The sequence below is a fragment of the Urocitellus parryii genome, chromosome 1 (genome assembly GCF_045843805.1).
Source record: "Urocitellus parryii isolate mUroPar1 chromosome 1, mUroPar1.hap1, whole genome shotgun sequence".
Classification (NCBI taxonomy): Eukaryota; Metazoa; Chordata; class Mammalia; order Rodentia; family Sciuridae; genus Urocitellus; species Urocitellus parryii.
The window spans coordinates 17,187,603-17,201,598 of NC_135531.1; positions in this window are offsets into that span (position 1 = coordinate 17,187,603).

Here is a 13,996-nt window from a genome sequence, read left to right on the forward strand (position 1 = left end):
CTATGAGATTTTAAATATTTTGAAAAATTCTAAAGGTAGATACAGAACTCAGTGCAAATTATGCCAGTCTTCCAACCTCCAAGTCTTTTTCCATTTCATGACATCCAGACAAACAGGATGAAAACAAACATCGAGGAGCTCTTGAGGTGGGATGAGTGGGTTGTGTTACTGCTCTTCTTACTGGTTGCTTCTCTCACTTCCTTTTGTTTACTTCATCTCAGACATGAAGTCTACCCAGGACTGTGCTAGTTCAGTTGTTTTGGTTCACCCTTCCCTGGGGATGGGTACAGCTGCTACTTTTCTCTCTCTCACGAAAACTCATGATTAGGACTAAAATGTTTAGCGTTCTTATGGAGCCTTTCTCTAGATAGAAATGATTGAAATCCAAGAAAGTTTGAGGCTATTTATAGGTTACTATGCTTCAATTGTCTCTCTTATATTGTCTTCTTTTATTCAATTTTATTTTTTTTTCTGTATGGAATTGACCAAAAAATACCTCCTTAAAGTGGACAATAGATTGCAGAGTGTTAAATCAGTTATTTCTGTAGTCATGTTTCAGGCTGGGAGTGTCATGACTCAAAACTCAAATCAATCTGAGTGGAGTTAGCTAGTATTTCAAGCTTCAAGATGAAAAAAAGTTGCATCAGCTAATTGAAAATACAAGTTGTTATTTAAATTTTTCAAGACATGTCTCAGTAAGTGGCTACAGATAATTGTTCCAGTCTTTCCACATGCACAAATGTACATATTTTTTGTGTATTTATGTAAAATGGAAGGCTCATAGAATAAGAGAGATATTGAATAACTTCCAGTTGTCAGTTTAAGTCAATATGTTATAGGCAGTTGTTATATAATATGCAAATGACAAATCAATCAAATAAATGGAATTGCCAGTTGGAACAAACTGACTGACAGGGCAAGTCACAGATCTGGGAGACCCTGTGGAAGTAGCCTTATCAATATAAACTGGGGATAATAAAAGCTTTCTGTTGTAGTTCAGCCCCACAGTCTCTCCCTCATTTGCTTTCGGCTTACAATAGAGTTATCATTATTGAGTAATTTACTGAAAGCTGACAATGTTTAAGTCACTATCCTGGTAGTCAGGACTATGAGAGAATAAAAATAACAATCCTTGCCCTAGAGGATTATTTTGTCATTAAAAAAATGCAGTAAGATAGAAGGACTCAGAAGAGATTTCTTCACAATGATCTAATTGATAGAATAATCAATTAAATGTATTGACACACTGGTATTTACACACTTTGAGGAGAACTTGACTCTATAATAAAAAGATACAAAGCATTTTCAATGAGTAAAACAATGCAGATAACTATAATCTCCAGAGAAAAAGAAAATATCCAAGGAAAGAAAGGTAATCACTGCTACACAGCACAGCTGTGAATAGCATTTAATAAGCACGATAATGTAGAAAGTGAATACTTATCTAATATATTGCAGAATAAATATATTGGGAATATGGAGATACAGGAAGAATGGGTCTGTAGATCAAATCACATTTGCATCAAGAATTACAACCCTGTTAAATAAACATTGAGTCATACATAACAAGATTTTAAAAACCATCCCTAGCAAGCATGCTCCTTCTAGGTGTGCTCTGCTCTTTGCTCTATTTATAGTTTACACTGATGTAATGCTTTTAACTGGAATGTTATATGTTATATTATAATGTGAACATATACTGAAGAGCATCAGCAAAACAATAAGCCAAACACATTTTAAGGTTTCAAGTTGGTGAATAGTGTGAAAAATATCAAAGGAAAAAAAAAACACATTTTGATGACTATTTAAAAGCAAATGAAAAAGTACTGAATTTAAACAATTTATAAGGTGCTTTTGCATTAAAAGAGGTAATTTACCTTAATAAAAGGTTTTTATTTTTTAATTTTTAACTGACAAACGACAATTTTATATTTTTATGGGGTAGAATGTGCTGTTTCTATACATGTATACATTGTACAATGATAAAGTCAGGCTATTTAACATATCAATCATCTCACATACTTTTCATTTCCTTGTGGTGAGAACACACCAAATCCACTCTTAGCAATTCTAAACTATAGAGTACATTATTATTAATGGCAGTCACCTTGTTTTGCAATAGGTCATCCAGAATTATTCTTCCTTTCAAACAGAAACTTCATATACTTTGATTATAACCTTTCCCTCAGCCTTTGGTAAGCTCCATGATACTTCTATGGGTTCAACATTTTAGATTCCACATAAGAGTGAGATCATACAACTCTTTACTGTTTTCCAAAATTGCTGTACTAATTTATATTCTCAACAATGGTGTGCAGAACTTCCTTATTCTCCACATTCACACCAACACTTATTATCTCTGATCTTTTTGATAATAGCCCTTCTAACACACGTGAGAGTATATGTCATTGTGGTTTTTAATTTGCATTTTCAGGATGACTGGTGATGTTGACCATTTTGTATATGTCTGTTGATTGTTGTATGTCTTCTTTGGGGAAATGTCTATTAAGAAATACTTGTGCCTGTGCACAAAAATTGATACTAAGAATTTTATCATGCACACAAAATTTAATAGGTATTTAAAGAGTGCCCTAAAAAATCAGAAGAGAGAAAAAACCTTGTTAGGTTAGATGGTCAGAGAAAATAAATGGAGTAAACAGAATTTCCTTGTCAATTTATCTTTAAAGTGGCTTTAGAAAGCTTTATGTAATGTCACACGTTTGTGACATTGCCGTTTTTTAGTAATCTTTCTTTCTAGTTGTTTTATGTTTTTTAATATTTTACTTTCTCTATTATGTATTATGATACAGATTTCTTTTATTCTGCTCTTTCAAATTTATTGTCTTTAATAAATTTATGCTCTTCATCCAATCCAAAAAATTTAGTCTTCGTTGCTTCAAATGTCATCACTTGGTAGTTGCCACATGAAATTCCAAATGTATTCGAAACTTTTTACATTCATCTTCCATTCCCTTAATTTCATTATTTTACTTTGTCTTTCTTGGTTTTATTCTAGGAAATTTCTTTCAGTTTACTAATTATGTCAGTTTATCAGTGCTGCAAAACAAGCACACCAAAACTCCATGGTCTAAAATAAAAAGAATGTGCTATTGCTCATGAACCAGGTTGACAGACTGGTCCTGCTAGTCCTGATGAGGCTTGCTGATATGTCTCATCTGTAGGCAGCTATTTGTTGTGTATATAGTTTTGCTGATTTGGGGTGGTTTCAGCGAGAATGGCTGAAGTTTCAGTTCTGCTCCATGTAGTCTCATAACCCCAGCAGAACAGTTTATGCATGTTCTTATGGTGGTAACAGGGTTATGACTGACCAAAGCTCGTTGAAGCCCTGGCTCAAACTGGCATACTCTCAGGTTTTATTATTACTCTTGCAAAACTTCCAGGTTTTGTCTTCATAAACTTTACTCCATGAAAAAAAGTTATATTTTACAAATATATTGGTTTAGGCTGGACTCAATATTAGATATCCAACTTTCTTTCAATTTTTAAAGAAATTAAAATTAAGGCATTGCTTCAGGCCCTCAAATTGCTATGAGCCATATGTATTCTAAGTATTGTGACCATGAGGCCCAATGGATGTTGGCCTGGCACACTGTCACTTCTGCCACTTTAAGATTGGGAAACAGGCTCCACACTTGATGAGAAGATCTGCAAAGTCTCACTGCATAGGGCATGAACATGGGGGAGGGATGAAGAATTGAATTCATTTTGTAATCAGTCTGCCACATCAATTTTCTCTTCCTGTGCTTTTAATCTATTTAGTTCATCTGCTATTTTGTTTTTTGCTTGTTTTTTCTTCAGGTTGTTATTCTTTTGTTTCTAAAAGCATTTAAACAGTACTTATTTTGTATTTGGATTATAATAATTATAATACTAAAGAGTTTACAGATCTAATGGTGCTGTTTTTGTTTTTCCTAGCTCTTGCTTTTGAGAGCTCATTTTTTTTTTATGGTTTGGTAACTTTGGTTTGATAGTATGTTCATTTTCCATTGCTTCTGCCAGAAGTCCAGGATATTAAACACAGAACCAGGTGACATGTATATCTTGGTTTGGTGTTTCTTGGTCATACATCAAGCACATTGGTGATGTGAATTCAACCACCAGTCCACATCGATGGTCCTCAGGAGAAGTGTTTTTCCCTCATCTGGACCTGAGGCTGAGAAAATTGGATCTCCCCTTTTTAAGAAGTAGTTAATTTTTCCTTTGGCTTATTCCCAGGACCTCAGACCTTATTTTCCTTTTTCTGAATGATCTTTACAAAACAAAACACTGAATTATTTTGATTGACAAATTCCCCTCGGGACACCATTTCTGCCGAGCTTGAGTTTGCTCATCACTCTGCTTTCAGCAAATTTTCATTCTTCCATAGGTAACCTTTTAGTTTCTTACATGCTTGCTTTTATACTATTTCCTTAAAAGTTTGTTAGACGTACAATTTTTAAGTATTCTATCATTGAAGAGCCTTAAAATATTTAGTCTACAAAAGTGCTGCAAGTGGAGGTTCTACCTGCTTGAAAACATACAAATTGCTGGGAGCAGTGGCGAACACCTGCACTTGGGAGGCTGAGGCAGGAAGATCTTGAGTTCAAAGCCAGCCTCAGCAAAGGCGAGGTGCTAAGCAACTCAGTGAGACCTTGTCTCTAAATAAAATGCAAAATAGGGCTGGGGATGGGGCTCAGTGGTTGAGAGCCTCTAAGTTCAATCCCTGGTACTTAAAAAAAAAAGAAAAAAAGAAAGAAGAAAACACACAAATTAAAAAAAAAAAAACAGTGAACAAATTCTAAAGCTGCAAGATGGACTCAAAGAATAACACAAATGGATGGGCTGGGGTTGTGACTCAGTGGTAGAGCACTCACCTAACTGGGTTTGATCCTTAGCACAACATAAAAATAAAACACAGATATTGCGTCCACCTACAATTAATATATATATATATATATATATATATATTATAATACATATATTTTAAATAATATATTATAAATAATATATAATATATATATATTAGTTGTAGGTGGACACAACACATGTGTATATATACATAAATTATATATATATAACACATGTACTGGAAACCTAAGAAGAAAGCCATTACTGTGAATTCAGGTAAAAATTCTTAAAGACTCAGATTGGTTATTTATTTATTTATTTATTTATTTAGGTACCAGGGATTGAATTTGGGGTACTTAACCACTGAGCCACATCCCCAGACTTTTTTATTTTTTTATTTTGACACAAGGCCTCACTAAATTGCTTAGGGTCACTAAATGTTCTAGGCTGGCCTTGAACTTAAGAACCTCCTGTCTCAGCCTCCTGAGCCACAGGGATTACAGGCAGACACCAGCTACACAGCTACATTCCTACAGATCTTGGTATCTCTCCTTTCCTACTCTGTTTTAATCTCTCTATCTAATCTATCCTCTCTGTTTAATCTTTCTATGGGATAGTCATTGCCCCTATATTTCTCCTGACTGCCCATATCTTCTGTATTCATGCCAGAGTTCTTGCTTGGTCTCTTTCCTCATTACTTGTGTTTTTTTTTTTTCCTAAAAAGAAACATTATATCCTATCACATCTTATTTGGCCTTCATCTTACTCTCTAAGGGTTTGCTTTTACGTTATCTTGATAAGAAATTAAAAATAAAAATCGTTAAGAAAATTTTAGTTTATCTGCTTGTGACTGAGGAGGGGTTAATGTGTATCTAGAGAAAATATGTGGGTTTAGGTACTTTTTATGACATTGAATTATATATGATGCTTAGGCTATCATTATATTCTCCAAGTCTTAGCTTTATTATTTACACCAAAAAACTTTCCTAGGTTTTAACAAAGGTTTTCAGGTCATATTAATAGAGTCTTCAGGTTTTCTCATACATCTATTACAGAAAGAATACTTTGTGAATTCTGATGTGTCAAGTATAGGGAAGCATTCATATTTACCATACCCCATTTCAAGTCAACAAAGAGGCACACAAACAACAATGACGAAAATAACATAATAAAACATGACCCCTACTTTCAAGGTATTGTTTTTGAAATGCAGAAGACGAAATGTAAACCTACGAATGGCCAGACATGGAGTATGTGTGTACTGGAGGTACAGGCATTGTCACAGAGGAGAAAATGGTCACATTGTCCTGCTTGGAAGGTGATGAAAACTTTTGCCAGGAGGCAATGAAGGAGCAGAGTTCCTTTGGCAAAGGAAGTATCCTTAGGTATATATATATATGATGGAGAAAGACATAATATACAAACAGGACTTTTTATGGAAAACAATATTTTAAGCCTGATGTCAAAGAATAAAATAAGACCTTCAAAGTCAAACAACAGAATCAACAGACACAACTCAAGTCTAAGCCATGAAATGGACAAGCAATGAAACGTGCCAGTGAGGAAATTCATTAAGAATCCTCTGCCAAAGGAGCAAAGTCAGGTTTCTGTATGCTAAAGAGCAGGAGGTCATGATTATACTAAGCATGGAAAACTAGCTCTCTGGAGAGGACCGAGTGAGCCCACAGGTCTGTGTACACTGGGTTAAAACTGTCTTGTTTTCCAGTTTTCAGGAAAGTGTCTTCAATTAGGTCCAGCCATGATCTGGCATCCAGGTCACTCAAAGTTCAGGGAAACTTCAGTTGTTTAGAACCAGCTGTGATGAAATACAACAGTCATTTTAATATCTCCTAGGCAAATGCTGCTGGAAGTGGAAAATTTTTATTCACATTGGCCTGGGGAAAATATGACATAAAACATGCTCAAGGCTAATCAAAACTGTGGTCTGCACATCAGAGCCTAGGCCATACCTGGATACTTGGTTGAAATTATAGATGCTTTGATTTCTACCTCCATGCTACTGAATCCAAATCTGCTTTTTAATAGAGTCCTCAGGTTTTCTCATACATATATTAAAGAAAGAAAACAACAACTCTGAAGCAGACTTGGATGTCTAAGAGAATGTACTGGGAGTCATGGGCTCACTGGGACCACTGAGGGTCTAGGGTTCTTTTTTTTAATTTATTTTTTTATTTGTTCTAATAAGTTATACATGACAGCAGAATGCTCTTCAATTCGTCCTACAAAAAATGGAGCACAATTTCCAAGATCTCCAGGAGATTCTGATCCCTCCCAAAGCTGGAGAGCCACTGTTTTAGAACATATTTCTATTTGGATTCCACAAACTCAAAATCTGTAAGAAGTGTATCCCCTAGGAATAAAGTTCTGGCTGTATCACTAAATTTAAATCAGATGTACTGTTTTTGTTAGAATTTACACATTTATAATTATAGTCACCAGGATTTCTGACATCTGGAATTTCTATCACCTGAAAACATATTTAGCATAAGTGAAAACGTTTTTTAATAAGAAAATTTTAAGGAAAGGACATTACATTTGTAAGAACATTTTGATCAGAATAATGCTCTATTGAGAAACAAGGAAATTACAAGTTATTTGAAAATGGTGGAAATAGTCAGATATTTTAGTTTCTAAAGGGAGGCAGGACTGAGGGAAGAAAAAAATGATTTGAGTCTCAACTTTAGATCTAATGCTTCTCCATGAATTATATAGCAAGTCAATGCCTTCATTGTTAACAAATTTAAATTTCTTCTTTCAGTTAATAAAAATTCTCAGGAGTTCTTTGGGAAAAGGTAAATTCTGATGTGTCAAATTTGAAATTCATTTTAACCAAAAACTGACAAGTTTTCTTCCCACCACTTTTACCTAGGGCACCCTGATGTTGGCATCAGGAAGAATGAGGTCATGTGCTTTTATTAAGACCAAATACCATCAAATATAGAAAATTATTTGGTTATTTCCTTTACTGGATACAAAAAAACCTTATATTTATTAGTCATTTAATTATGAGTTCAGAAATGAATTCATGATGCTAGGAGAACAATATTCATTAATAATTAGGGAAATGAGCAATGCACAAAGTTTTCTAATAGGTCCAACCCTTCTATTTCCTGCATGGTAAACATTTGTGAAGGAAATATGCTTTAATAAGATAAGAGGTTTCAGTAGTAGAAGCACATTTGTAATTTTTCCCTGAATAGATTCAACATGATACTAGCAACTGTTTTAAGAAAAATATTGAATCCTAGCTCATTGTTACAATATACCATTTAGATCATACAATTCTCAGCTTGCTTTTCAAAGCATTACATAATGGGTTCCTTTATAACTAAGACCCTCATTTTACCAATTAAGAAAAAAAAAGATGCCAAAAGAAAAAATAAGCAGATAAACTTAGCAATTTGCAAGTAAAGAAAATAGCTTTCTTAAATTTAATGCAAAAATCTTTCCAATAAACTCTTTAGCATTTGGTTTGTACTTGAACAATATATTTATCAAAAGAAACTAGAATGTTCTGAAAGGCTTTAAATGTGTAGACTTTGGGATTCAGTAATTTCAGATCACAGTTTTCATCCTAAGGAAATATTCAGTAATATGTGTGATGATGCATGTAGAAGAATATGTATTGCAAAGATTAAAAAAAAAGAAAACAATAATCTTTAGCTTTGACTTCTGACTTCAATTTATGAAAGGTGGATCATGTTAAATGATGAAAATTTCAGAAGAAAACGATGCATATTGTCTAAGCCAGGTTCACTCAAAATTATTAATAATGTATACCTTAGCCACTAATGATTTAGGGTCGTGAAACTTATTCTGGGGAATTTGAAAGTTAGCCTTAAATCTAAAGAGAAGTCAGAGCCTGGGGGTAACATGTGAAGACAGACGTCACCTCAGACCCCAAGTCTCATGTGGTTCATGAAATCTTAGCTCGTTCAGGCAAAAGAAAGTGTTTTTCAGGAGAACCTGTGTAAATCTCAGGGAGTAAGAGGTCTCAGTGAATATCTGGTTTAGGTAAATTCTAGAAAAAAATATTGGAAACCACTTAAATATTCAAAGTAGGGCATTATACTTTTAACAATCCAGTAGAATAGTCTTATCCATTAAAATTCTTGTATAAGAATGTCCAAAAACATGGGAAGAGTATCACAATAAAATGTTGCTTTAAAAACGTTAAGATAACATCTTCAATATGATTTTAAAATTATATATATATATATATACACACACACACACACACACACACACATATACACACACATATACACATACATACAAGAAAGGAGAAAAAGTTAAACACTAATATGTCTATATTAATTATCTCTAGATGATGAGATCAGAAAAAAATTTTCTTTTATGGGTAGAGTAACATACATGTCATCTGTGGATACTGTAACAAATTACCCAAAATTCAATGGCTATATTATAACATAAATTTGTCATCACACAGTTCCAAAGATCAGAAGGCCAGAAAGCCCAGCTTTAGCTCCCATAAGGCCACAGTCTGGGGTTGGCCACTTGGAGGTCCCACCTGACAGCTCTGTAGAAGAAGCTAACTCTAGGTTGAGTTAGATGATTGAGAGTGCAGTGTCTTGTGGTTCTAGGGTTGAGCTGTTTGTTTCTTTTCTGACTGGCAGCCAGGGACTGTTCTCAGTTTCTAGAGAAAGCCGGTACTTCCTGGCTCATGCTTCTCACCTTCAATCAGCAGGTCTGGTATAATGTCATGCTTCATGGCTCTCCTGCATTTCTGTTCCATGGTATCTCTCTGACTGAATCCAACTGGAGAAATTTCTCTGCTTTTAATGCTTTGAGGGATTAGATTGAAACCACCTGGATAATGTAGTGTTCTCTTAAGTTCTCCTGAGTAGCAACCTTAATTCCATCCTGAAAGTCTCTTTTTCCATTTAACATATTTACAGGATTCATGGATTAGGGTATCCCTGGGGAACCGTTCTCTTGCCTACCACAAATAATATAATGGTTCATGGTGTGGGATTTGGTAAATTTTGCTTTTATTTCAAAACTTTCCATTTGGTATATTAGACTGTGTTAAGCCATAGCCATCCACATTCAATTTTCTTGTGTAGAAAATGGAGATAGTATTTATACCCATTTCATTGGACATTCATAAATATTAAATGATATACTACAATAAAAGTATGTGGTGTAATTATCAGTAAAGCTTATCAATGTTACTTTTAATGAATTTCTGTCTTTTTAAAAATAACATACTAGGGCTGGGATTGTGGCTCAGCAGTAGAACGCTCGCCTGGCAAGGGCGGAGCCCAGGTTCGATCCTCAGCACCACATTAAAAAAAAAAAAATAAAGATATTGTGTTGTGTCCATCTACACCTAAAAAATAAATATTAAAAAAATAAAAATAACATACTAGAGATCATAAGAAAAACATTACAGCTTATTTTAAAAGCAAGAAATTTAATTTTGTTCATATGGTTGTGTTTGTTGAAAAATTCATACTTTCCTATCCCTAAAACAACTCTTTTGCTAACTGAAATTGATCTTGTGTCTTAACTATATAAATATATGTATTTATTTCCGACCAGATTAAGTGCACACCAATTAGAATAGTGCACTGGTGTGCATTCTAGTCTCCTGCTGTGCCCTCAGTATTTAGAAAAATCCCTGGTACTAAATAGAAACTTTATAAAGACATGTTAAATGAATTAAATTTTAGTACATACATACACGAGCCTAATTAAAAGAAATTTGTATTAGTCAGCAATTTTCCTTTTACATATGTTCCCCAGAAGGAAAAAAGGTGAAAACAAAAACTGTATATATTTTTTTATTAGTTTTTTTTTTTCTTTTTTTTTGGTACTGGGGATTGAACTCAGAAGCACTCAACCCCTGAGCCACATCCTCAGACTCATCTTGTATTTTATTTAGAGACAGGGACTCAGGAGTTGTTTAGCATTTCGATTTTGCTGAGGCTGGTTTTGAACTCAAGATCACCCCCCACCCCCGACCAGCCACTGAGGTTACAGGTGTGCGCCACCGCGCCTGGCTAATACTGTATTTTTAAGCTGAAAGTTTGAATTCACTTATCTAAAGTATTCAATATCAGCATATTTAAAATGTAATTGTTCATAGGAAACCTTCCAACTGAAGGCAAAAGAGATAAGTGTCCTCAATAATGATTGAATCATATTACTTTTAACCTGTGAAGGTTGCCATTAAAGGTACCCTTCAGATTTTGAAAAAAATTGTATTACATATTTAAGCAAGTGAGATTATCATTTTTTCTTTCTGTGACAAAAAAAAAAATCTTGATTTCCAGTAATTGTGATGGAGTCAGATTTATGTTTTCAATGTTTAACACAAATCTTTGTGAAATCTCTTCATTAGTACATGTACAATCCCACTCTGACAAATGAGCCCAGAGCCCAGTGAAAAACATGAAACAAGACTTCATTTTTATGGTGATGTTAAGGAGTGGTGGGGAAATGCAAATGTTCTCTGTTAAAACTAGATCCGCGTGATCTCTCAGGTTGCTCAGCAGTAGGCAGGGACTCGGAGATCGCTAGAGAGTCTCTCCTGGGGTGGATGATGGTGGGAAATGTGTGACTAATGCACACTCCGTGAGCCAAATCACATTTAGGCAGCTAACAACTTGCTAATGTGTCTGCTCTGTGTGGGTCTGATATCAAGAGATGAGGAATTATATTACAGACACTTCCTTCCTCTTTACTAGGCCATTAGGTGAAAGGACTCATGAAAATGCAAATCAATGAATATATCGTCATGATTCAATGCAACAGACATGAAAACCCATCATTATAGCACACAACAAGAAAATTCTAATAGTTTTGTAAAAACAAAAACAAAACAGAGCAAGAAACTTGGTCAATGGGAAAAGATGCTCTTGTTTTTTTAAAAAAAATAACATGAAACTGAACACAGCCATCTCTGCCAGAGCAGCTCTTTCAAATTCCATGTATCCATTCATAAATTACGAAATGAGACTTGTGGGTTTCGTGCAGACTTTTCAAAAATTAAGTGGAAAGAATCAAACGTAGACTATACTACTTACAGGAAGAATAAATACTGATGTTTAAACTGTATTTTTTCTTGCATTTTTTTCTGTGATATCAAAGGTGTATTTTATTGTAAATCATGATCACAAATACTTCAGGTTTCTCCTGAAGACCAGTGGTTCATAAACTAAAGGTCAGAATACAGAGATCTTAGACTTGAATGAAAAACATATAGTATCTTTTTATTTACTAATATTGAACTAAAATTTAATATTGCCTTAGTTTATGAATGCAGCCCCCAAACAGCAGAAGTATTAGTCATAGTAATGTTGTGTCTTTTCACCAAGAAATATGGCATTGATATCATGTTATGATCTTTGCAGTTATTTCCAAATACTCTTTCCATTCAGCAGTATCCCAACAGTATCTCCTAGACCTTGTTCTTTAATGTGATGATAAAAAAAGCACATAAGTTAGTGTATTTCAATTTTTAGAACTTAGACAACTATTCCAATGCTTTATATTCCTTGTATTCCGTGTATCTTACAGAGCTCCTATTCGGTAGGTTCTCTCTTCATGTTCTAAACTGTTTCCTTGGCTGTGCAGAAGTTTTTCAATTTGATTACATCCCATATATTGATTTTTGGTTTTATTTCTTGCTCTTTAGGTGTTCCTCTGCTGCTGTGTTGGAGTGTTGGGCCTACATCTTCTAGCAGTTGCAGAGTTTCTGACCTAATTTCACTTGGTCCACTTTGAGTTGACCTTTGTTCAGGGTGAGAGATAGGGGACAAGTTTCATTCTTCATGTGGGTATCCAGTTTTCCTAACACCGTTTATTAAAAAGGGGACATCTTTTCTCCAATTTTTGGCACCTTTGTCAAGTTTCAGATGGCTATATCCATGTGGGTTAGTCTCTGTGTCTTCTCTTCTGTCCATAAGGCACTAATTTTTTAAAAAACTATAAATAAATAGAACAAAGATCAGTAGAGGGTAAGGAACAGGAGGAGGCAGGATGTGAGGGAAAGGGAAAGTACTGGGGACTGAACTAGAACAAATTATATTTCATACCTGCATAATTATATCAAAATGAACCCTGATAGTATATCTAACTAAAATGAACAAATAAAATAAGTAAAATGAACATCATGGACACATTGACCAATAAAGAACATGACTTTTAAAATTCTGTCAGTTCTAGTGGAATGGAGGATCTAAATGCAAAAACAGAGCTTAAAGTTTTTATGGATAACTTAGAATAATATATTCATGGTTTTGGTTCTGAAGGATTTTTTTCAAACAAGACACAAAAAGTACTACCAATAAAGGAAAAGTTGGGGAATTTTGACTATGTTAAATCTAATAAATTATTTACAAAAAATTAGCATAAAACTCTATCACCAGTATATAACTAGTATAAAAACATATGTACCCAACATAAGACACCTAACAACATAAGGCAAGCGTTAATACATATAAAAGGAAAATAGATTGCATTATAAAAATCAAAAAGGATTACAAAACATCACTTTCAATACTGGATAAATCTTATAGAGTAAACCAATATGGAAATACTGGAGTTGAATTACACTTTAGGATCTAATAGGCATACATAAAATATTACATTCAACAACATCAGAATACATACTTTTTCTCAAAGACACATTCTCTGTTCTCCAGGATAGATTATATGCTGGGCCAAAAAAACCACAATTTAAATAACTTAAAAATATAAAAATCATCTCAGTATTTTCTGACCACAATGGTATAAAACTAGAAATCAATAGAAGAAAAATGTAAAAAAAAAAAAATTCGCAAATATTTGGAAATTAGACACTCTAAAACAATCTCTGAGTCAAAGAATAATTAAAAAATGAAATTAATAAATATTTTAAAACGAACAAAAATGTAAACACAACTTACCAAAACATATAGGATGTAGGGAAAACAGTTCTAAGAGGCTGGTTTATAATAATAAACATCTACACACAAAAAAGAAAGATATCAGTGTAACTTCATATAAAAAATAAATGGAAAAAGAAGAACCAAGAAAGCACAAAGTTAGCAGAAGAAAGAAACAACAAATAATGAAGTAGGTAATAGAAAATTAATTTTAAAATCAACAAAGAGTTAAT